Source organism: Lissotriton helveticus, chromosome 3_1 (assembly GCF_964261635.1).
Source record: "Lissotriton helveticus chromosome 3_1, aLisHel1.1, whole genome shotgun sequence".
In the NCBI taxonomy this organism is placed as follows: domain Eukaryota; kingdom Metazoa; phylum Chordata; class Amphibia; order Caudata; family Salamandridae; genus Lissotriton; species Lissotriton helveticus.
This window is the reverse complement of record NC_136061.1, coordinates 138,955,244-138,981,802: the sequence shown is the minus strand read 5'-3', so window position 1 is coordinate 138,981,802 and position 26,559 is coordinate 138,955,244. Positions and strand designations below refer to the sequence as shown.

The window sequence follows — 26,559 nt, the reverse complement described above, 5'->3', positions numbered from 1 at the left end:
CGCAACGCCACTCACCCACGCAACGCCACTCACCCACGCAACGCCACTCACCCACGCAACGCCACTCACCCACGCAACGCCACTCAGCCACGCAACGCCACTCAGCCACGCAACGCCACTCAGCCACGCAACGCCACTCACACACGCAACGCCACTCACCCACGCAACGCCACTCACCCACGCAACGCCACTCACCCACGCAACGCCACTCACCCACGCAACGCCACTCACCCACGCAACGCCACTCACCCACGCAACGCCACTCAGCCACGCAACGCCACTCACACACGCCACTCACACACGCAACGCCACGCACACATGCAACGCCACTCAGCCACGCACTGCCACTCTGCCACGCAACGCCACTCAGCCACGCAACGCCACTCAGCCACGCAACGCCACTCACACACGCAACGCCACTCACACGCAACGCCACTCACCCACGCAACACCACTCACCCACGCAACGCCACTCACCCACGCAACGCCACTCACCCACGCAACGCCACTCACCCACGCAACGCCACTCACCCAAGGAACGCCACTCAGCCACGCAACGCCGTTAGTATGTATAGCATTGCACCTAAAAAACAGTTAATATTACAACCCACAAACGCCAGCACCTCTCCCCTCTGTTCCCGTACACATCCAGGCTCGCAATTCAACTCCCCCTCCCCAGACGCCAGCACCTCCCCTCTCTGTCCCTGCACACAGCCAGGCTCTCAGAACACAAAAAGACTTGAAATTGAAATCGTCTACAAAATGAAATAATGACAGACGCATTACAAGCTACATGGCCTTGTACATTCCCTAATCAGCAGACCTACTATTCCCACCCCTCCCTCTACAGCCTGCTACGCCAAAAATAGCGCTTGTATCTATAGCATTGCACCTAAAAAACATGTAATATTTTGACATGTTTATAAACGGAATGAAACACACAGAGTCAGTTCAATTCAACGGGCCTACTATTTCCCTCCTCCGACACAGAGTGACATCACAGAGCCTCTAGCACATCCACGTGACTAAACAGTCCTCGCAACCCGCCATAACCCCCAACAATACGACGGACCTGCTGGGACCATTCTTTAATACCATTTACATGAACACAAAGCCAGGCCACAGACTCCAAGGCTTTCGTTACCAAAACTCCAGGATGCTAGACTACTTTAAGCGCCGTGTTCAAGATTGTAATCACTTGTGAAGTTCCTTTGGGGATGTGCTAATTTAGAACAGCAGGATGCGAGCCGGGTGTTACCTCGAGAACAACAACAAACCCCCCCAAAAACAAAGTCACTGGAAGAAAATACTAACACTAGAAACGTGATGCTTTTTCGCTAAACTTAAACAATCCCACTGAACGAAAATACTAACACTAGAAACGTGATGTTTTTTTAACAAAAATTATTTACTTCACATAACCATGTCTAGTATTTCACAACTTCCCTCTACAGCGTGGTATTTAAAATCGGCCTATTCTACGTCGACGCTTGTACAGACTAAAGATTTCTTATGTTGCCTTCAGTGGAACATTTCCGATGTTGCCTTCTTTTGGATAACTACCATATTTCTTATACACACACATTAAGGGGCGCATCCGCAGCAGCCTCACCCTCACTCACCCTCACTCACCCTCAACCCCTCATGCTATTTTGAAGGGTAACTTGGAGCAGACAGTTCAAGTCGAATTACGGTAAGGCCACTCAGCCACGCAACGCCACTCAGCCACGCAACGCCACTCAACGCCACTCACCCACGCAACGCCACTCACCCGCAACGCCACTCACCCACTCACCCACGCAACGCCACTCACCCACGCAACGCCACTCACCCACGCAACGCCACTCACCCACGCAACGCCACTCACCCACGCAACGCCACTCACCCACGCAACGCCACTCAGCCACGTAACGCCACTCAGCCACGCAACGCCACTCACACACGCAACGCCACTCACACACGCAACGCCACTCACACACGCAACGCCACTCAGCCACGCAACGCCACTCAGCCACGCTTCGCCACTCAGCCACGCAACGCCACTCAGCCATAACACTTCACGAGCAGTCCCGGGCTTTTAGCTACAACATTGCATTCTGGGACTCGTAGTTTTGTTTCTTTTAGTAATAAAACGCTAGCAAATAATGGAAGGACCGGCTGAATGCGTTACACAGATATCTCGAAGACCTTGTTAGAATAACACCGCTCCAACAATACGTCATAGCACACCGTCATGCACTGCCTATGGAACCAATTCATACCGTGCTTGAAAGTGTATTAAAGCCAGTCTTAACACAGGGACATCAGAACAGCAAGCATGTTGGCGCAGCAGCCCGCAATGTGCATTTCTCCTACACCCCCTCCCCACAGCAATGCCCTCCGTCTGTTTTACAATTTGAAGAGGTGCCTCCTCACATTTCACTTCACTGCCTTCCAACCTCATGTTTGAAACTTTAGTCACCATCTCCTGTTTGTCGTACCCCAAGCAGCGGTGCACGCACTACAAATCCTTCTGTTATGCCACATCTCGCAGCTTAGATTCATTCCCTCTTTCTTTTAACTCTCCACGTTTCTGCCTGTTTCACTCTCTCTTCCAACTCTCACCCCCCTCTCCATTTACTTACACAAATCTCGCAGATACCCCAAGCAGCGGTGCACGCAGTACCAATCCTTCTGTTATGCCACATCTCGCAGCTTAGATTCATTCGTAACGCCACTCACCCACGCATCGCCACTCAGCCACGCAATGCCACTCAGCCACGCAACGCCACTCAGCCACGCAACGTCACTCAGCCACGCAACGCCACTCACCCACGCAACGCCACTCACCCACGCAACGCCACTCACCCACGCAACGCCACTCACCCACGCAACGCCACTCACCCATGCAACGCCACTCTGGCACGCAACGCCACTCTGGCACGCAACGCCACTCAGGCACGCAACGCCACTCAGGCACGCAACGCCACTCACCCACGCAACGCCACTCAGGCACGCAACGCCACTCACCCACGCAACGCCACTCAGGCACGCAACGCCACTCACCCACGCAACGCCACTCAGCCACGCAACGCCACTCAGCCACGCGCAACGCCACTCAGCCACGCGCAACGCCACTCACACGCGCAACACCACTCACACGCGCAACGCCACTCACCCGCGCAACGCCACTCACCCGCGCAACGCCACTCACACGCGCAACGCCACTCACACGCGCAACGCCACTCACACGCGCAACGCCACTCACCCGCGCAACGCCACTCACCCACGCAACGCCACTCACCCACGCAACGCCACTCACCCACGCAACGCCATTCACCCACGCAACGCCACTCACCCACGCAACGCCACTCACCCACGCAACGCCACTCACCCACGCTACACCACTCACCCGCAACGCCACTCACAAGCAACCCCACTCACAAGCAACCCCACTCACACACGCAACGCCACTCACACACGCAACGCCACTCACACGCAACGCCACTCACACACGCAACGCCACACACACGCAACGCCTCTCACACACGCAACGCCACTCACACACGCAACGCCACTCACACACGCAACGCCACTCACACACGCAACGCCGTTAGTATGTATAGCATTGCACCTAAAAAACAGTTAATATTACAACCCACAAACGCCAGCACCTCTCCCCTCTGTTCCCTTACACATCCAGACTCGCAATTCAACTCCCCCTCCCCAGACGCCAGCACCTCCCCTCTCTGTCCCTGCACACAGCCAGGCTCTCAGAACACAAAAAGACTTGAAAGTGAAATCGTCTACAAAATGAAATAATGACAGACGCATTACAAGCTACATGGCCTTGTACATTCCCTAATCAGCAGACCTACTATTCCCACCCCTCCCTCTACAGCCTGCTACGCCAAAAATAGCGCTTGTATCTATAGCATTGCACCTAAAAAAAAATTATTATTTTGACATGTTTATAAACGGAATGATTAAATCAAAAAGAGACTAGCTCAAGTTACTTTAGGGGAGGGGGAAGACTCTGGTATGTTTTGTCACGGAGTGTGAACACCCAGCAGGTGTGTTCAAAAAGCCCTCACCCACCAACCTAGTTGGTGGCATGCTTCATCATCGGGCCCACCCAGTGGCACCTAGCGTGCCCCGGGTGTGCTTCAACGCCTGACTACAGCGGAGCTGGTATTTTACTGAGTGTGCGGTGAAGATAGTTAAGGAAGTGATGTTAAAACGGCTGAACGGTGGTCCCAGTACCCGTAGGTAAAATTAGACTTTAATACCTGGGCCTCCGTCAGCGGTTAAAAATAAGGCAAGGGGATGTAAGGGGCGAGTTACGACCTCTCACATCCAATGGGTCAACATGTTTCAGCCAGTGCCTTATGACTAGACTGGCTTTCTTCAGGACCTAAAATAAGTGAGTGCAAACTACCTAGTGGGGGTGTAGGGGAGACTATGTGTCTACACGCCCTAAAGTGTATCTACGTGTGAGAGGGGTATTCCCTTCTCAAGACCACGCAAGTTATTTGCTCAGTCTGACCTCAAGGTTGGGAGGTGGCAAAGGCTTGACCAGTACTTCTGGGTTGAGCCTGCTCTGGACCTGTAGTGCCTCCTTCGCATACCGGTCATATAACGGAATGAAACACACAGAGTCAGTTCAATTCAACGGGCCTACTATTTCCCTCCTCCGACACAGAGTGACATCACAGAGCCTCTAGCACATCCACGTGACTAAACAGTCCTCGCAACCCGCCATAACCCCCAACAATACGACGGACCTGCTGGGACCATTCTTTAATACCATTTACATGAACACAAAGCCAGGCCACAGACTCCAAGGCTTTCGTTACCAAAACTCCAGGATGCTAGACTACTTTAAGCGCCGTGTTCAAGATTGTAATCACTTGTGAAGTTCCTTTGGGGATGTGCTAATTTAGAACAGCAGGATGCGAGCCGGGTGTTACCTCGAGAACAACAACAAACCCCCCCAAAAACAAAGTCACTGGAAGAAAATACTAACACTAGAAACGTGATGCTTTTTCGCTAAACTTAAACAATCCCACTGAACGAAAATACTAACACTAGAAACGTGATGTTTTTTTAACAAAAATTATTTACTTCACATAAGCATGTCTAGTATTTCACAACTTCCCTCTACAGCGTGGTATTTAAAAACGGCCTATTCTACGTCGACGCTTGTACAGACTAAAGATTTCTTATGTTGCCTTCAGTGGAACATTTCCGATGTTGCCTTCTTTTGGATAACTACCATATTTCTTATACACACACATTAAGGGGCGCATCCGCAGCAGCCTCACCCTCACTCACCCTCACTCACCCTCAACCCCTCATGCTATTTTGAAGGGTAACTTGGAGCAGACAGTTCAAGTCGAATTACGGTAAGGCCACTCAGCCACGCAACGCCACTCAACGCCACTCACCCACGCAACGCCACTCACCCGCAACGCCACTCACCCACGCAACGCCACTCACCCACGCAACGCCACTCAGCCACGCAACGCCACTCAGCCACGCAACGCCACTCAGCCACGCAACGCCACTCAGCCACGCAACGCCACTCAGCCACGCAACGCCACTCACCCGCGCAACGCCACTTACCCGCGCAACGCCACTCAGCCGCGCAACGCCACTCAGCCGCGCAACGCCACTCAGCCACGCAACGCCACTCAGCCGCGCAACGCCACTCAGCCGCGCAACGCCACTCAGCCGCGCAACGCCACTCAGCCGCGCAACGCCACTCACACGCGCAACGCCACTCACACGTGCAACGCCACTCAGCCGCGCAACGCCACTCACACGCGCAACGCCACTCACACGCGCAACGCCACTCACACGCGGGACGCCACTCAACGCCACTCAGCCACGCAACGCCACTCAGCCACGCAACGCCACTCACCCACGCAACGCCACTCACCCACGCAACGCCACTCACGCAACGCCACTCAACCACGCAATGCCACTCACCCACGCAACGCCACTCTGCCACGCAACGCCACACACCCCACTCACACATGCAACGCCACACACACGCAACGCCACTCACACATGCAACGCCACTCACACATGCAACGCCACTCACACACGCAACGCCACTCACACACGCAACGCCACTCACACATGCAATGCCACTCACACACGCAACGGCACTCACACACGCAACGCCACTCACACACGCAACGCCACTCACACACGCAACGCCACACACACACCCACTCACCCACGCAATGCCACTCACCCACGCAACGCCACTCACCCACGCAACGCCACTCACCCAAGGAACGCCACTCAGCCACGCAACGCCACTCACACGCAACGCCACTCACACATGCAACGCCACTCAGCCACGCACTGCCACTCTGCCACGCAACGCCACTCAGCCACGCAACGCCACTCAGCCACGCAACGCCACTCACACACGCAACGCCACTCACACGCAACGCCACTCACCCACGCAACACCACTCACCCACGCAACGCCACTCACCCACGCAACGCCACTCACCCACGCAACGCCACTCACCCACGCAACGCCACTCACCCAAGGAACGCCACTCAGCCACGCAACGCCGTTAGTATGTATAGCATTGCACCTAAAAAACAGTTAATATTACAACCCACAAACGCCAGCACCTCTCCCCTCTGTTCCCGTACACATCCAGGCTCGCAATTCAACTCCCCCTCCCCAGACGCCAGCACCTCCCCTCTCTGTCCCTGCACACAGCCAGGCTCTCAGAACACAAAAAGACTTGAAATTGAAATCGTCTACAAAATGAAATAATGACAGACGCATTACAAGCTACATGGCCTTGTACATTCCCTAATCAGCAGACCTACTATTCCCACCCCTCCCTCTACAGCCTGCTACGCCAAAAATAGCGCTTGTATCTATAGCATTGCACCTAAAAAACATGTAATATTTTGACATGTTTATAAACGGAATGAAACACACAGAGTCAGTTCAATTCAACGGGCCTACTATTTCCCTCCTCCGACACAGAGTGACATCACAGAGCCTCTAGCACATCCACGTGACTAAACAGTCCTCGCAACCCGCCATAACCCCCAACAATACGACGGACCTGCTGGGACCATTCTTTAATACCATTTACATGAACACAAAGCCAGGCCACAGACTCCAAGGCTTTCGTTACCAAAACTCCAGGATGCTAGACTACTTTAAGCGCCGTGTTCAAGATTGTAATCACTTGTGAAGTTCCTTTGGGGATGTGCTAATTTAGAACAGCAGGATGCGAGCCGGGTGTTACCTCGAGAACAACAACAAACCCCCCCAAAAACAAAGTCACTGGAAGAAAATACTAACACTAGAAACGTGATGCTTTTTCGCTAAACTTAAACAATCCCACTGAACGAAAATACTAACACTAGAAACGTGATGTTTTTTTAACAAAAATTATTTACTTCACATAACCATGTCTAGTATTTCACAACTTCCCTCTACAGCGTGGTATTTAAAATCGGCCTATTCTACGTCGACGCTTGTACAGACTAAAGATTTCTTATGTTGCCTTCAGTGGAACATTTCCGATGTTGCCTTCTTTTGGATAACTACCATATTTCTTATACACACACATTAAGGGGCGCATCCGCAGCAGCCTCACCCTCACTCACCCTCACTCACCCTCAACCCCTCATGCTATTTTGAAGGGTAACTTGGAGCAGACAGTTCAAGTCGAATTACGGTAAGGCCACTCAGCCACGCAACGCCACTCAGCCACGCAACGCCACTCAACGCCACTCACCCACGCAACGCCACTCACCCGCAACGCCACTCACCCACTCACCCACGCAACGCCACTCACCCACGCAACGCCACTCACCCACGCAACGCCACTCACCCACGCAACGCCACTCACCCACGCAACGCCACTCACCCACGCAACGCCACTCAGCCACGTAACGCCACTCAGCCACGCAACGCCACTCACACACGCAACGCCACTCACACACGCAACGCCACTCACACACGCAACGCCACTCAGCCACGCAACGCCACTCAGCCACGCTTCGCCACTCAGCCACGCAACGCCACTCAGCCATAACACTTCACGAGCAGTCCCGGGCTTTTAGCTACAACATTGCATTCTGGGACTCGTAGTTTTGTTTCTTTTAGTAATAAAACGCTAGCAAATAATGGAAGGACCGGCTGAATGCGTTACACAGATATCTCGAAGACCTCGTTAGAATAACACCGCTCCAACAATACGTCATAGCACACCGTCATGCACTGCCTATGGAACCAATTCATACCGTGCTTGAAAGTGTATTAAAGCCAGTCTTAACACAGGGACATCAGAACAGCAAGCATGTTGGCGCAGCAGCCCGCAATGTGCATTTCTCCTACACCCCCTCCCCACAGCAATGCCCTCCGTCTGTTTTACAATTTGAAGAGGTGCCTCCTCACATTTCACTTCACTGCCTTCCAACCTCATGTTTGAAACTTTAGTCACCATCTCCTGTTTGTCGTACCCCAAGCAGCGGTGCACGCACTACAAATCCTTCTGTTATGCCACATCTCGCAGCTTAGATTCATTCCCTCTTTCTTTTAACTCTCCACGTTTCTGCCTGTTTCACTCTCTCTTCCAACTCTCACCCCCCTCTCCATTTACTTACACAAATCTCGCAGATACCCCAAGCAGCGGTGCACGCAGTACCAATCCTTCTGTTATGCCACATCTCGCAGCTTAGATTCATTCGTAACGCCACTCACCCACGCATCGCCACTCAGCCACGCAATGCCACTCAGCCACGCAACGCCACTCAGCCACGCAACGTCACTCAGCCACGCAACGCCACTCACCCACGCAACGCCACTCACCCACGCAACGCCACTCACCCACGCAACGCCACTCACCCACGCAACGCCACTCACCCATGCAACGCCACTCTGGCACGCAACGCCACTCTGGCACGCAACGCCACTCAGGCACGCAACGCCACTCAGGCACGCAACGCCACTCACCCACGCAACGCCACTCAGGCACGCAACGCCACTCACCCACGCAACGCCACTCAGGCACGCAACGCCACTCACCCACGCAACGCCACTCAGCCACGCAACGCCACTCAGCCACGCGCAACGCCACTCAGCCACGCGCAACGCCACTCACACGCGCAACACCACTCACACGCGCAACGCCACTCACCCGCGCAACGCCACTCACCCGCGCAACGCCACTCACACGCGCAACGCCACTCACACGCGCAACGCCACTCACACGCGCAACGCCACTCACCCGCGCAACGCCACTCACCCACGCAACGCCACTCACCCACGCAACGCCACTCACCCACGCAACGCCATTCACCCACGCAACGCCACTCACCCACGCAACGCCACTCACCCACGCAACGCCACTCACCCACGCTACACCACTCACCCGCAACGCCACTCACAAGCAACCCCACTCACAAGCAACCCCACTCACACACGCAACGCCACTCACACACGCAACGCCACTCACACGCAACGCCACTCACACACGCAACGCCACACACACGCAACGCCTCTCACACACGCAACGCCACTCACACACGCAACGCCACTCACACACGCAACGCCACTCACACACGCAACGCCGTTAGTATGTATAGCATTGCACCTAAAAAACAGTTAATATTACAACCCACAAACGCCAGCACCTCTCCCCTCTGTTCCCTTACACATCCAGACTCGCAATTCAACTCCCCCTCCCCAGACGCCAGCACCTCCCCTCTCTGTCCCTGCACACAGCCAGGCTCTCAGAACACAAAAAGACTTGAAAGTGAAATCGTCTACAAAATGAAATAATGACAGACGCATTACAAGCTACATGGCCTTGTACATTCCCTAATCAGCAGACCTACTATTCCCACCCCTCCCTCTACAGCCTGCTACGCCAAAAATAGCGCTTGTATCTATAGCATTGCACCTAAAAAAAAATTATTATTTTGACATGTTTATAAACGGAATGATTAAATCAAAAAGAGACTAGCTCAAGTTACTTTAGGGGAGGGGGAAGACTCTGGTATGTTTTGTCACGGAGTGTGAACACCCAGCAGGTGTGTTCAAAAAGCCCTCACCCACCAACCTAGTTGGTGGCATGCTTCATCATCGGGCCCACCCAGTGGCACCTAGCGTGCCCCGGGTGTGCTTCAACGCCTGACTACAGCGGAGCTGGTATTTTACTGAGTGTGCGGTGAAGATAGTTAAGGAAGTGATGTTAAAACGGCTGAACGGTGGTCCCAGTACCCGTAGGTAAAATTAGACTTTAATACCTGGGCCTCCGTCAGCGGTTAAAAATAAGGCAAGGGGATGTAAGGGGCGAGTTACGACCTCTCACATCCAATGGGTCAACATGTTTCAGCCAGTGCCTTATGACTAGACTGGCTTTCTTCAGGACCTAAAATAAGTGAGTGCAAACTACCTAGTGGGGGTGTAGGGGAGACTATGTGTCTACACGCCCTAAAGTGTATCTACGTGTGAGAGGGGTATTCCCTTCTCAAGACCACGCAAGTTATTTGCTCAGTCTGACCTCAAGGTTGGGAGGTGGCAAAGGCTTGACCAGTACTTCTGGGTTGAGCCTGCTCTGGACCTGTAGTGCCTCCTTCGCATACCGGTCATATAACGGAATGAAACACACAGAGTCAGTTCAATTCAACGGGCCTACTATTTCCCTCCTCCGACACAGAGTGACATCACAGAGCCTCTAGCACATCCACGTGACTAAACAGTCCTCGCAACCCGCCATAACCCCCAACAATACGACGGACCTGCTGGGACCATTCTTTAATACCATTTACATGAACACAAAGCCAGGCCACAGACTCCAAGGCTTTCGTTACCAAAACTCCAGGATGCTAGACTACTTTAAGCGCCGTGTTCAAGATTGTAATCACTTGTGAAGTTCCTTTGGGGATGTGCTAATTTAGAACAGCAGGATGCGAGCCGGGTGTTACCTCGAGAACAACAACAAACCCCCCCAAAAACAAAGTCACTGGAAGAAAATACTAACACTAGAAACGTGATGCTTTTTCGCTAAACTTAAACAATCCCACTGAACGAAAATACTAACACTAGAAACGTGATGTTTTTTTAACAAAAATTATTTACTTCACATAAGCATGTCTAGTATTTCACAACTTCCCTCTACAGCGTGGTATTTAAAAACGGCCTATTCTACGTCGACGCTTGTACAGACTAAAGATTTCTTATGTTGCCTTCAGTGGAACATTTCCGATGTTGCCTTCTTTTGGATAACTACCATATTTCTTATACACACACATTAAGGGGCGCATCCGCAGCAGCCTCACCCTCACTCACCCTCACTCACCCTCAACCCCTCATGCTATTTTGAAGGGTAACTTGGAGCAGACAGTTCAAGTCGAATTACGGTAAGGCCACTCAGCCACGCAACGCCACTCAACGCCACTCACCCACGCAACGCCACTCACCCGCAACGCCACTCACCCACGCAACGCCACTCACCCACGCAACGCCACTCAGCCACGCAACGCCACTCAGCCACGCAACGCCACTCAGCCACGCAACGCCACTCAGCCACGCAACGCCACTCAGCCACGCAACGCCACTCACCCGCGCAACGCCACTTACCCGCGCAACGCCACTCAGCCGCGCAACGCCACTCAGCCGCGCAACGCCACTCAGCCGCGCAACGCCACTCAGCCGCGCAACGCCACTCAGCCGCGCAACGCCACTCAGCCGCGCAACGCCACTCAGCCGCGCAACGCCACTCAGCCGCGCAACGCCACTCACACGCGCAACGCCACTCACACGTGCAACGCCACTCAGCCGCGCAACGCCACTCACACGCGCAACGCCACTCACACGCGCAACGCCACTCACACGCGGGACGCCACTCAACGCCACTCAGCCACGCAACGCCACTCAGCCACGCAACGCCACTCACCCACGCAACGCCACTCACCCACGCAATGCCACTCACGCAACGCCACTCAACCACGCAATGCCACTCACCCACGCAACGCCACTCTGCCACGCAACGCCACACACCCCACTCACACATGCAACGCCACACACACGCAACGCCACTCACACATGCAACGCCACTCACACATGCAACGCCACTCACACACGCAACGCCACTCACACACGCAACGCCACTCACACATGCAATGCCACTCACACACGCAACGGCACTCACACACGCAACGCCACTCACACACGCAACGCCACTCACACACGCAACGCCACACACACACCCACTCACCCACGCAATGCCACTCACCCACGCAACGCCACTCACCCACGCAACGCCACTCACCCAAGGAACGCCACTCAGCCACGCAACGCCACTCACACGCAACGCCACTCACACACGCAACGCCACTCACACACGCAAGGCCACTCACACGCAGCGCCACACACACACGCAACGCCACACACACACCCACTCACCCACGCAATGCCACTCATCCACGCAACGCCACTCACACACGCAACGCCACTCACCCAAGGAACGCCACTCAGCCACGCAACGCCACTCACACGCAATGCCACTCACACACACAACGCCACTCACACACGCAAGGCCACTCACACGCAACGCCACACACACACGCAACGCCACACACACGCCACTTACGCAGCAATGTTCACGATTTTCATAATAAAACGAAGAACACAACTTTTATGGCAAACATTGCATCCGGCCTCTGACCCGTTCAGCACCACACCTGTCTTTACATTTATTTTTTGCCAAAGAAAATCATCGACCATCTTTCTCATTCACCCAATGTATTTTCACGTTGGCACACACACATTTATGGACGCATCCGCAGCAATTTTCAGTATTTTCATACTAAACATAAACGCCACAACTTTGAGCCAGTATATTACAAGAGTTGTATGTTTAAAAGTGAAACTTTGTATACTTTGGATGCTTTATATATGCCATTTTTAAGTGTAACTTCGAGCAGACAGTTGAAGTGTCATTACACTAACGTAAAAAAAAAGGCCCTTTGCTTTGTCAGTTCCGAGCAAAATCTTATGTGGCCTTAAGGGAGTTGCCCAGGGAAGTCTACTGGCGCGCCAATGTCGAAACTCCATCTGCATACACATTCAAACATTCACACTTCCAAGTCGCGCACATCAGCTAGTGTGACTTTTCCTTGGGGCAAGGGAAGGACTAAAAGCTTTGATCCTTTCTTAAACCAAAAAAAAAAATATATTCTTGCATCGTTACCCCCTATTTAAGCAGAGGGACGGGTCACTTTAAGTCATACTCTCTTTTTACCTGCGAGGACAGAACTTCGACTTACAGAACGGCGCTGTACTTGCTGCTATCGACCAACAGCCACTGAAAATTTACGGCATTCAATCTTAGAACGTAAGTGCATGCAAGTTTTATTTCTATACATCTAAGGGACAGTATTGATACATTTACTTGCGTTTATTACAACTGTTACTATATCAACATCGCACCTCTGTTAAATTATTCTGCGACATGTTTGTTTGCAAATCTACATTTTCTATGGTAATACTTAGCAAAGGACTACGTAATTTCTCAAACAGGTCATACCTTTGTTTAAACCAACCGATACATATTGTTTTTTTTATCGTTATCTCTTGTAGGTTATTGGTACGCTTTCAACATTTCCTTGATAGGGGCAAAGAAACTGCGCACCAACATATATCATGTAAGTACAGCCAACTGTTCACTCTTCTACACAATTTTTACTTCCGTTCCTAACACTCCGACTCGCCACACAGAACATTCCTTCCAATAATTCAAGGCACAACATAAGTTTGACACACACCCATTCTTTCTTATATTTAATGCAACACAGTAACTACTCCTAATTACAACATGACACACACACCTTTTTACGTCTGTTACTAGTACCTTTTCACGCACACACGGTTAAGAACACATACTATATAACACGCACGGCGAATTGAGTGCAACCACAACAGAACACTCCTTACTATTTTTTTCACTGCTTCACAGCAATACAGTAAACAGGATGATCGGACTGAACAGTGAACAGAGCTCCAGCTTACACTACTCACACACACCTTGTCAGATTATCTGTCAAGATTACATGCATACCGCTTCCATTCTCTGATTAAATGTAACACAGTAACCAGTGCAAGTTACAAGATGACACATACCCACCCTTTTTTTTTACATCTATTACTATTAACTTTTCATGCACACACTGTTAGGAATACATACTATATCACACGCACGCCGAAATGAGTGCGACCACATTAGAACACTCATTATGCTTTCATTTACAGCTTCATAGCAAAACAGTAAACTGGATGATTGTACTCAAGAGTCAACAGAGCTGCATCTTACACTAATCACACACAGCCTGTCACATTAGGCAAAACACTGACTGCCACCCTTATACAGCACGTGCGACTCAAACGCAATCTAAGATCATAGCACTTCGCCACTACAGCACCAAACTTTCAGGAACAACTTCAAATTGCACATTTATTTGTACGCAAACAGGCTACACTTTACAACATTCACCCGCAGCTTTACTGGCACACATTAAGTAATCCAAGTTACTAGCTGACACACGAAAACATCCGCTCGTACAACTACTAGTATTACCTTTCCACAAACACGCACCCAATAACACATTAGCCAGGATTTGCGGCCTACAAAAATAAACACTTCACTTTACAGTTACTACACTATTCCCAGGCACATTGTATCATTCGCGAGAATAGTACAGCCATAAACCGTTCGCAACACTTCGCCACACCACAAAAAAATTTTCATGCACACATTCCACGAACAAGGGCACTTTCACACACACCATCTATTACATGGCTACTCACAATCTTTCTCTCAGGGGACAAATTTAATGTTTACTTTGTGTCCAAGGACCGCATCGGTGGGGGCAGGGTCAGTGGTTAAGGGTCGGGTCTACAGCAACAACATAAAACTGGCCATGAGGTTAATCACAGGACCCTGCAGCCGAAGGCTTCGTCCACTGAGCCCTCCCGGCATACACATAATTTTCTCGCTCTTTCTCTCTTCGTCTCCCTCCCTCTCTATAGCACACTAATCACACACACCCTGTCACATTAGGGAAAACACTTCATCTTACACTAATAACACACAGCCTGTCACATTAGGCAAAACACTGACTGCCACCCTTATACAGCACGTGCAACTCCTACGCAATGTAACATCAGAGCACTTCGCCACTACAGCACCAAACTTTCAGTCAGAACTTATAATTGCACATTAATGTGCACGTAAACAGGCAACACTTTACAACATTTACGCAGAATGCATTCATTCGCAGCTTTACTTGCACAGTTAGTAATCCAAGTTACAACCTGACACACGGAAACAGCCGCTCGTACAACTACTAGTATTACATTTTCACAATCACACATCCAATAACACATTAGCCAGGATTAGCTGCCTACCCAAAATAAAACTTGACCTTACACTTAATACACTATTCACAGGCACATTGGAACATTAGGGGGAATAGTACAGTCATAATCCGTTCGCAACACTTCGCCACACCACAACAAACTTTTCATACACACGATCAAGGGGAGTTTCGCCCACACCCTCTATTACATGGCTACTCACAAGCTTTCTCGCAGGTGAATAATTTACTGTTTACTTTGTGTCCAAGGACCGCGTCGGTGGGGGCAGGGTTAGTGGTTAAGGGTCGGGGCGACAGCAACAACATAAAACTGACCATGAAGTTAATCACAGGACCCTGCAGCCGAAGGCTTCGTGCACTGAGCCCTCCCGGCATACACATAATTTTATCGCTCTCTTTCTCTCGCGCTCTCCCTACATCTATAGCTCCCCCTCCCTCTCTCCTGTCTTCCTCTGTCTCACTCTAACTGTGTTCCTCCCTCTGTCTCACTCCCCCTCTCTTTTTCCTCCTCTCTCCCTCCCTCTCCGTCTCGCAGCTTAGATTCACGTTTCTGCCTGTTTCACTCTCTCTTCCAACTCTCACCCCCCTCTCCATTTACTTACACAAATCTCGCAGATACCCCAAGCAGCGGTGCACGCAGTACCAATCCTTCTGTTATGCCACATCTCGCAGCTTAGATTCTTTCGCTCTTTCTTTTAACTCTCCACGTTTCTGCCTGTTTCACTCTCTCTTTTAACTCTCACCCCCCTCTCCATTTACTTACACAAATCTCGCAGATACCCCAAGCAGCGGTGCACGCAGTACCAATCCTTCTGTTATGCCACATCTCGCAGCTTAGATTCATTCGCTCTTTCTTTTAACTCTCCACGTTTCTGCCTGTTTCACTCTCTCTTTTAACTCTCACCCCCCTCTCCATTTACTTACACAAATCTCGCAGATACCCCAAGCAGCGGTGCACGCAGTACCAATCCTTCTGTTATGCCACATCTCGCAGCTTAGATTCATTCCCTCTTTCTTTTAACTCCCCACGTTTCTGCCTGTTTCACTCTCTCTTCCAACTCTCACCCCCCTCTCCATTTACTTACACAAATCTCGCAGATACCCCAAACTGCGGTGCACGCAGTACCAATCCTTCTGTTATGCCACATCTCGCAGCTTACATTCATTCGCTCTTTCTTTTAACTCTCCACGTTTCTGCCTGTTTCACTCTCTCTTTTAACTCTCACCCCCCTCTCCATTTACGTTTCTGACTGTTTCACTCAGCCACGCAACGCCACTCAGCCACGCAACGCCACTCACCCACGCAACGCCACTCACCCACGCAACGCCACTCAGCCACGCAACGCCACTCAGCCACGCAACGCCACTCAGCCACGCAACGCCACTCACCCACGCAACGCCACTCACCCACGCAACGCCACTCACCCACGCAACGCCACTCACCCACGCAACGCCACTCACCCACGCAACGCCACTCAGCCACGCAACGCCACTCACCCACGCAACGCCACTCACCCACGCAACGCCACTCACCCACGCAACGCCACTCAGCCACGCAACGCCACTCAGCCACGCAACGCCACTCAGCCACGCAACGCCACTCAGCCACGCAACGCCACGCAACGCCACTCAGCCACGCAACGCCACTCAGCCACGCAACGCCACTCAGCCACGCAACGCCACTCACCCACGCAACGCCACTCACCCACGCAACGCCACTCACCCACGCAACGCCACTCACCCACGCAACGCCACTCACCCACGCAACGCCACTCAGCCACGCAACGCCACTCAGCCACGCAACGCCACTCACCCACGCAACGACACTCACCCACGCAACGCCACTCACCCACGCAACGCCACTCAGCCACGCAACGCCACTCACCCACGCAACGACACTCACCCACGCAACGCCACTCACCCACGCAACGCCACTCACCCACGCAACGCCACTCAGCCACGCAACGCCACTCAGCCACGCAACGCCACTCACCCACGCAACGCCACTCACCCACGCAACGCCACTCACCCACGCAACGCCACTCACCCACGCAACGCCACTCAGCCACGCAACGCCACTCAGCCACGCAACGCCACTCAGCCACGCAACGCCACTCAGCCACGCAACGCCACTCAGCCACGCAACGCCACTCACCCACGCAACGCCACTCACCCACGCAACGCCACTCACCCACGCAACGCCACTCACCCACGCAACGCCACTCACCCACGCAACGCCACTCACCCACGCAACGCCACTCACCCACGCAACGCCACTCACCCACGCAACGCCACTCACCCACGCAACGCCACTCAGCCACGCAACGCCACTCACCCACGCAACGCCACTCAGCCACGCAACGCCACTCAGCCACGCAACGCCACTCAGCCACGCAACGCCACTCACCCACGCAACGCCACTCACCCACGCAACGCCACTCACCCACGCAACGCCACTCAGCCACGCAACGCCACTCACCCACGCAACGCCACTCACCCACGCAACGCCACTCACCCACGCAACGCCACTCACCCACGCAACGCCACTCACCCACGCAACGCCACTCAGCCACGCAACGCCACTCACCCACGCAACGCCACTCACCCACGCAACGCCACTCAGCCACGCAACGCCACTCAGCCACGCAACGCCACTCAGCCACGCAACGCCACTCAGCCACGCAACGCCACTCACCCACGCAACGCCACTCATCCACGCAACGCCACTCAGCCACACAACGCCACTCAGCCACGCAACGCCACTCACACACGCCACTCACACACGCAACGCCACGCACACATGCAACGCCACTCAGCCACGCACTGCCACTCTGCCACGCAACGCCACTCAGCCACGCAACGCCACTCAGCCACGCAACGCCACTCACACACGCAACGCCACTCACACACGCAACGCCACTCACACACGCAACGCCACTCACCCACGCAACGCCACTCACACACGCCACTCACACACGCAACGCCACGCACACATGCAACGCCACTCAGCCACGCAACGCCACTCAGCCACGCAACGCCACTCAGCCACGCCACTCAGCCACGCAACGCCACTCAGCCACGCAACGCCACTCACATACGCAACGCCACTCACACACGCAACGCCACTCACCCACGCAACGCCACTCTGCCACGCAACGCCACTCAGCCACGCAACGCCACTCAGCCACGCAACGCCACTCAGCCACGCAACGCCACTCAGCCACGCAACGCCACTCAGTGAATAATTTACTGTTTACTTTGTGTCCAAGGAACGCGTCGGTGTGGGCAGGGTTAGTGGTTAAGGGTCGGGGCGACAGCTACAACATAAAACTGACCATGAAGTTAATCACAGGACCCTGCAGCCGAAGGCTTCGTGCACTGAGCCCTCCCGGCATACACATAATTTTATCGCTCTCTTTCTCTTGCGGTCTCCCTACATCTCTATAGCTCTCTCTCCCTCTCTATAGCTCCCCCTCCCTCTCTCCTGTCTTCCTCTGTCTCACTCTAACTGTGTTCCTCCCTCTGTCTCACTCCCCCTCTCTTTTTCCTCCTCTCTCCCTCCCTCTCCGTCTCCCTCCCTATCACCCTGCATCTCACTCCCTTTCTCTTCCTCTCCCTCCATTTCCCTTCCTTTCCCTAACTTTCCCTTCCTCTCTGTTTTTGTATATAACTCTCCATTTGTCTCCCCTTTATTCCCTCTCTATCTTTCTACATTACTTGCACACTAACTGGGTACATTTTCAATATTACACGCACAGCGCATTCATTCTCAGATTCAATGCAACACATTAACCAGTCCAAGTTACAAGATAACACACACACATTTTTTTACGTCTCTCAGTATGAACTTTTCACGCACTCACTCACTCTCTCTCTGTCCCCCTTTTCCTAACACTCCCTCTCTCTCCCTCTATCATCTCACCCTGCCTGTGTGCCACCCGTGGCGCATACACTCACAGCAGCACTAGAGCTCTTAACAGGTCTTTAAAACACTATTTACATGTTAATGTGCCCTTTATGTGAAAAATTCGAAAAAATCTCTTCTAAACATTATGTATTTTTTTTCTCCTTTCAGATTATTAAAACAACAACAAAAGAAACAGAAGTTAAGGTAAATACTACTTTGCCACTTAGTTTAAAATTTTTTAAAAGTTCTGACCTTACAGTCCCCAAAAAAATTTGTTAGTTCACAAACCTTCTTAATTTACATTTGTTGATAACAACATTTCAGTATAACTTATAAAATGCAGAGATGCTTGAAAGCAAGTTACCATCAAGGGAATAGCAAATTTAATAGCAAATCACAAGGTAAGCAATGCTTACCAAATAGTGCTTTTGCTGTCTTGCACAATTTATGCAAGCCAGTAACTACTTGGAACTCTAATGATCTGCATTATATCATGGACCGTGGGGACGCTTTATATCTCCAAATGCATTCTATTAACAACGAAACACTTATGCATCCAGATGACCTGCCAAGGTATATAGACCACAATCAAGAGATATATTCACTTTTGCTACGGAATGCTTACTACGGTGATGTCCTTAAACGTTTTGATAAAGCCTACCCAGATATTAGCACAGCATTAAATGTTACTATTAATAAGCACTGTGGTGTTCTACTTTGTATGAATGTTTATGTAATAGCTATTTTCAAACATATGCAATCATACTTTGTATTTGATTCACATAGTAGGGACCATGAAGGCATGCCTCATTCAAACGGAACATGTGTTACAATTGCATTTAATTCGTTTGAAGGCCTAATTCAATATGTTATGAAACTAGCATATAACTTTACACATCAGGCTGAGCAATGTGTCCAATTTGAATTAACACCAATAGATATAAAAGTCATTCAAAGGAAATCCTTTACAAAAGCACTTACTGTGCATAAAAAAAATAGTCACCTACCGCAAGAAAGAAAAATGTGGGTACATACTACTGAATGTACTCCTAATCAGACGATAACATCAACATCAATGTCTTCTGATGATTTACTGAATAAAAGTAAGGGAGGGAATAGCAATAGTAATCATTTAGCACAATTACCAGGTAATAGTAAAGCTATACAGGGAACAAATAAACAGTCTCGGAAAAGAAAAAGGGATTCAAGTACATGTCCAACTAAAGTTGTACAAAGAAAAAAAGTTAATACAGCTGAAGAAGACATTACCAACAGTCAACTAAGTGCTACTGATAATAACATCCCCATCTTCACGCAGGGCCAAAGACAGAAACGAGGTAAACAAATCCATACAATCATTCGCAAATTCCACCGGGAAATATTGCATGGCCCAGAGTACATTTGTACTCTTTGCAATCAACTGTGGCATAAACAAACGTTGCAAAATATACGCAGTGTTAGCCAATCTGAAATTTTCAAGAAGTGTAACATTAGTAACAAGAAAACCAATTTTATATGTAAGACTTGCTATTATTACATTCGCAAAAACAAAATACCACCATGTTCTATTGTAAATGGCATGGGCTTCCCAAATGTACCAGTTGAATTAGAATTATATGATTTAGAAGAAAGATTAGTTTCACCTAGGATACCATTCTTACAAATTCGGAGTCTGCCACGCGGTTTTCAAAAATCATTATCAGGAGCAGTAGTTAATGTACCTGCAGATGTTATGACAACTGTTACAATTTTACCAAGGCAAATTAATGACGCCATGACAATCCCAGTGAAATTAAAAAGGAAATTAATCTATAAATCATATACACATTATGAGAATATTAGACCAAATACAGTAAAAAAGGCAGCTACTTGGCTAGCTAAAAATAGTACAATGTTTAATGAATATGGTGTTACGATTAACCCTGACTGGGAGTATATACCTCCAGAAATAGAATCTCACAATGAGACTTCTGAGACAAACAATTCATCTGATAGTTCTGACAACATAGAAGCTGGGAATTTGGATACTATGTTAACTAATGAAACTATTACTAGTAATTCGCTGAATGTGTTAAGTTTCGCTCCAGCTGAACATACCACGCCAAGAGGTTTATATGAGGATAAAGATTCAGAGTTTTTGGCTTTCCCTACTATTTTTTGTGGTGAACGAAGGCCTAACAATAAGGAAAGACACATACCGGTACATTATAGTACTATTTGCCAAGCAGAGTTAAGGAGTTATGATAGAAGAGTCGCTAAATCTATTAGTAATATGTTTTTTAAACTGAAGAAATTACATATTAAGCAGATCCATGGTAAAATCAACATTTCCATCAGAAAACATTTTACAGATGGGAATAAAATAACTGCTAAAGACATTAAATGTAATATTGCCAATGTTTTTCAGTTTAATGAGGGGTACAAAGTATTAAAAACTATACGCAGTTCACCTCCATATTGGGAAGGCTGCAAAAAAGATATTTTTGCAATGATAAGGCAACTTGGCATACCCACTTTCTTTTTGACTTTATCTGCTGCTGAAACAAAATGGCACCATTTAATAAATATACTATTGAGAGTTAGAAACTTAAAGGAATGTACAGAGGAAGAATTCTTAAACATGTCTTGGGAAACTAAAAGTAAATTAATACAAGAAGATCCAATAACATGTGCAAGACAGTTTGACTATCAAGTTAGGAAATTCTTTAATTGTGTTTTGCTGAATGGCACTAATCCAATTGGGGAAATAGTAGACTACTTTTACAGAGTCGAATTCCAACAAAGAGGTTCTCCACATATACATGCATTACTCTGGGTAAACAAAGCACCATTGTATGGTGTTTCACCAGTCGAAGAAGTCAATAGCTTTATTGACAAATATATCACTTGTCATAAGTCTGAGGACCCTCTTTTACAACCGTTAATAAATCTACAAAGGCATGGTCACACCAAAAATTGCAGACGTAAACAGCAACGGACATGCAAATATCAATATCCCAAATATCCAATGTCAAGAACGCTCATATTAGAGCCATTAACACTTGAGGAGACAAATAAGCAATGGCAAGATAATATGAAAATAATACATGAAGCTATGAATAATACTACTTTTAATACACTTTCTTTTGAGGACTTTTTAGAGTTCATTAAAATGGATGATAAAGAATATATTACTTCTATACAAACTAGCTTACAAAAAACAACTATTTTTTTAAAAAGAACACCAGGCGAATGCTTCATCAATAACTACAATAGTACTCTTTTAGAAGCTTGGCGAGCAAACATAGACTTGCAGTTTATACTAGACCCTTATGCTTGTGCAGTCTATATTATCTCATATATCAGTAAATCGCAAAGAGGAATTAGCAAACTTCTAGCGCAAGCTGCTAAAGAGGTAACAAGCAATAGTAATATCAAAGATCAACTTAAACACATAGGAAACAAATTCCTCAACTGCACAGAAATTAGTGCTCAAGAAGCAGCATATCTAATTCTTCAAATACCATTACGGAAAAGCTCACGATCATTTGTATTTATTAATACTAGCCGTCCAGAGAAAAGAACTTATTTAATGCGCGATATCGAAACTATTAATAACTTGCCCGAAAATTCAACTGACATTCAATGTGAAAATATTATTATTAAGTACTGCAAACGGCCACAATCATTAGAGATGTGCACGTTAGCAGACTATGCGGCTGATTTCAACTATGTGAAGAAAAAAACACATGGGAAAGAAATAAATGATTGCGAAGATTTACTTGCAGAACAAAACTTTTACAGCTCAGATGAGGAAGAATTAGAAATAGAATGTAGTCACGGAAATAAACAACAAAAGAAACAGAATTATGATTATGCTTTAAATAAGCGCAGACAAGGGAAAATAATACGCTTTTGCAGATTTAGCAAAAATAATGAACCAGAAGAGTATTATAGAGAAATATTAATGTTGCACTATCCATGGAGGGAAGAAGAAAAAATACTAATCAACAAGGAAACTTACTATGAGAGGTATCTGGAAGTTAAATCATTTGTTGACACACAACTAAAAATCTATAACAAACAGCATGGCGAAGTTACAAACATTATTCATGAACAGTGTCATGAAAATGTAATTTCACCTCCTCTATCACCAACTGTTAATATACAGACAGAAGACCAAAATCCAGAACATAATAATAGATATGATTTGGCTCTAGATTTAGGAATTAGAACTACAACTGAAGAACAAAGCTTAACTAACGTTATTTTACCCAATGAAAAATACCAACAACTTATGCAAAACTTAACGGAGGAACAACTTAATTTTGTTTACCATCACTTGCATTGGTTTAAAACTACAAGCACTCCATGCTATACTTTTTGCACTGGAGGGGCTGGTGTTGGGAAAAGTTTTGTAATATCTGCACTATATCAAACTTTACTACGCTATTATAACACTAAGGCCGGTGAAAATCCAGATAATGTTTATATCTTACTTACTGCTCCAACAGGAAAGGCTGCCCATAATATTAATGGAAAAACACTGCATAGCACTTTCAAAATACCTGTGTCGCAAAGTTTGACTTATAAACAACTGAGTCATGAACATAGAACTGCTCTACAAATGGAAATGATGCATGTTAGAGTTGTTATTATTGATGAAATTTCAATGGTAGGACACAATATGTTGAATTTTATACATAACAGGCTTCAAGAAATTAAATCATCTAATGAACCATTTGGAGGAATTTCTATTTTAGCCATTGGTGACTTTTACCAATTAAAACCTGTATTTGACAGATACATTTTTCAGGATTCTACACAAATGTATGGTCCTTTAAGTGCTAACTTATGGAAAGAACATTTTAAAATTTTTGAATTAACAAAAATTATGCGCCAAAAAGAAGATCTACAATTTGCTGAATTACTAAACCGATTGAGAGAAGGCAAGCATACTGAGGAAGATATTTCACAAATTAAGCAAAGGGAAATACAACCTGATGAGACTTTATTAGAAACAATTCCATATATCATGTCAACTAATCTAGAAGTTAATGAAATTAACCAAAAGGTTTTAGAACAACATTGCAAAGATTATCCAGTCTACATAACAGTAGCAAGCGATACCGTCAGTTCAGATTTGTCTGAAAATGTGAAAAAAACCATTCTTAAGCAACTGCCCAAAGATCCACAGAAAACAATGGGCCTTTCACATACATTACACATTGCCTTACAACTTCGTTATGATTTAAGTTGCAATGTGGATGTCAATGATGGTTTAACAAATGGCGCAACTGGTGTTGTACAATTAGTTGAATTGATTAACAATACACCTATTATCGTTTGGTTGTTATTTGACAATCCCACTATAGGACAAACAACCAGACAACAATATAAACACTTATTTCATTCACAAATACAAAATACATGGACACCAATACATGCTATAGCTAGACATTTCCAATACACAAAAAAATTTATTACCATTATACGCAAGCAATTTCCTTTACGCCAAGCATCAGCACGCACTATACATCGCACACAAGGTGCAACTCTCGAACCACTTTATATACACTTTAATAACAGCAAGATTCATCATTTGCATTATGTTGCTATTAGCAGGGCAAAATCAATACAAAATGTATATGTACACAATTTTGATGAACGTAAAATTGTAGTACATCCACAAGTTAATGAGGAAATGCACAGATTAAGGACAGAAATGCCACTTGAAATACATATCCCACAGTTACATACATACAGTGCACATTTCAATATCATTGCACACAATATCAGATCACTACAGAAAAATTTTCCATCTATGGTAGCGGATAGCAATATATTACAAGCAGACATTATTTGCTTAACTGAGATCAACACTACAAGAAATGCTACAGCTAATGATTTCACGATAGAACAATATCATCACATTATATTTGATAAATTTCATACATACAACACAAACCATGGAATGATTATGTACTACAAAAAAGATTTATTTATATTGCCTATTTATGAGACACTTGAAGGGATTGACATTTTACATTTTACTCTACAGATTGGTAACACAGATTTCCTTATTATTATTTTATACAAACCACCCCTAAAAAGTATAACTTCTCTTTTTGATTTCATCACAAATATTACGGATTTTTACCCCACACACAAATTCATTATTATAGGTGATTTCAATGTGGATGTATCTCAACAAAATGCAAACAGCAAGCAATTACTTGGATTCTTTGAAACGCAATTACAATGTCAACAACTCATTAACAGTTACACAACTAACTACCAATCCATTTTAGATCATATATATACAAATGTCCAACTACACAACTATGGTACTTTAGAATGCTATTACAGTGATCATAAAGCAATATGGGTTTGTATTTAACATGTTATGTCACATTTTCTATTTCAGATGATGTCTATTGAAGAAATTATGAACATTAATACCGATGACAACAAACCATACCAGAAACCAATAAGAGTTAATGTCATCAACTGCTCAGGGAAAACTACGTACAAAAATGCTAAACAAGAGCAGAAAATTTTATTCCATTTGGCTTTAGCAGATAAAACTGGAACAATAAAATGTACTTGTTACCAAGAAAATTTATATGAGCAAACGAAAAATAACTGTGGACTACTGATACGAAACTTTATTATCAAAAACAAAACAATTTTAATTACAAAACAAACTAAAGTAACCAAATTTCCTGCAATGGCAATCGAGGATGGCCTGATCCAACAAGCAAACAACATTTTGCATCCGCCTGCACCATCGGCTTCTCCCATCAAGGAAATAAAACAGGCAAGTCTAAAAAGCCTGATGACCGTTTCAGGGACAATAATTGCCGTAAGTATGAACACAAACATGTCATCATGTCAACTAAAAAAAAATATTGTCTCGCATTTGAAAAGTTGGACTTATTAGTATTGTAAATGACATATCTTATTTATTTTTTACTTTTTTAAATTGCAAGTCTAAATAGCACACCTATGTCATGTGACAGGCAGACCTGCTCTTAGGGCAGGTATGCTTGCCACATGGCACCTGTGCCCTTTTTGGGGATGCCAGAGGGTGTCAAAGTGACACCCCCTGCACCCTTCTGAATTCTTTAATTACCGATTCGGTAAATAACAAATCGATAATGCCTAATCATTCCTATGGGCTTCAAAGCCCATAGGAATGAATGGGCATTACCTATTCGGTATTTACCGATTCGGTATTTTAAGAATTGTTAAGGATTCGGTA

The 26,559-nt window shown here is 47.4% G+C and overlaps 1 long non-coding RNA gene across 1 annotated transcript; it reads left to right on the top strand.

Moving 5' to 3' along the window:
• The first annotated feature begins 13,444 nt into the window (after positions 1–13,444).
• LOC144824446 (uncharacterized) lies at positions 13,445–26,107 on the top strand. The gene is made up of 3 exons (XR_013608952.1): positions 13,445–13,681; positions 19,485–19,520; positions 25,723–26,107. It is a non-coding gene; the product is annotated as an uncharacterized LOC144824446 (long non-coding RNA).
• The last annotated feature ends 452 nt before the right edge of the window (positions 26,108–26,559 follow it).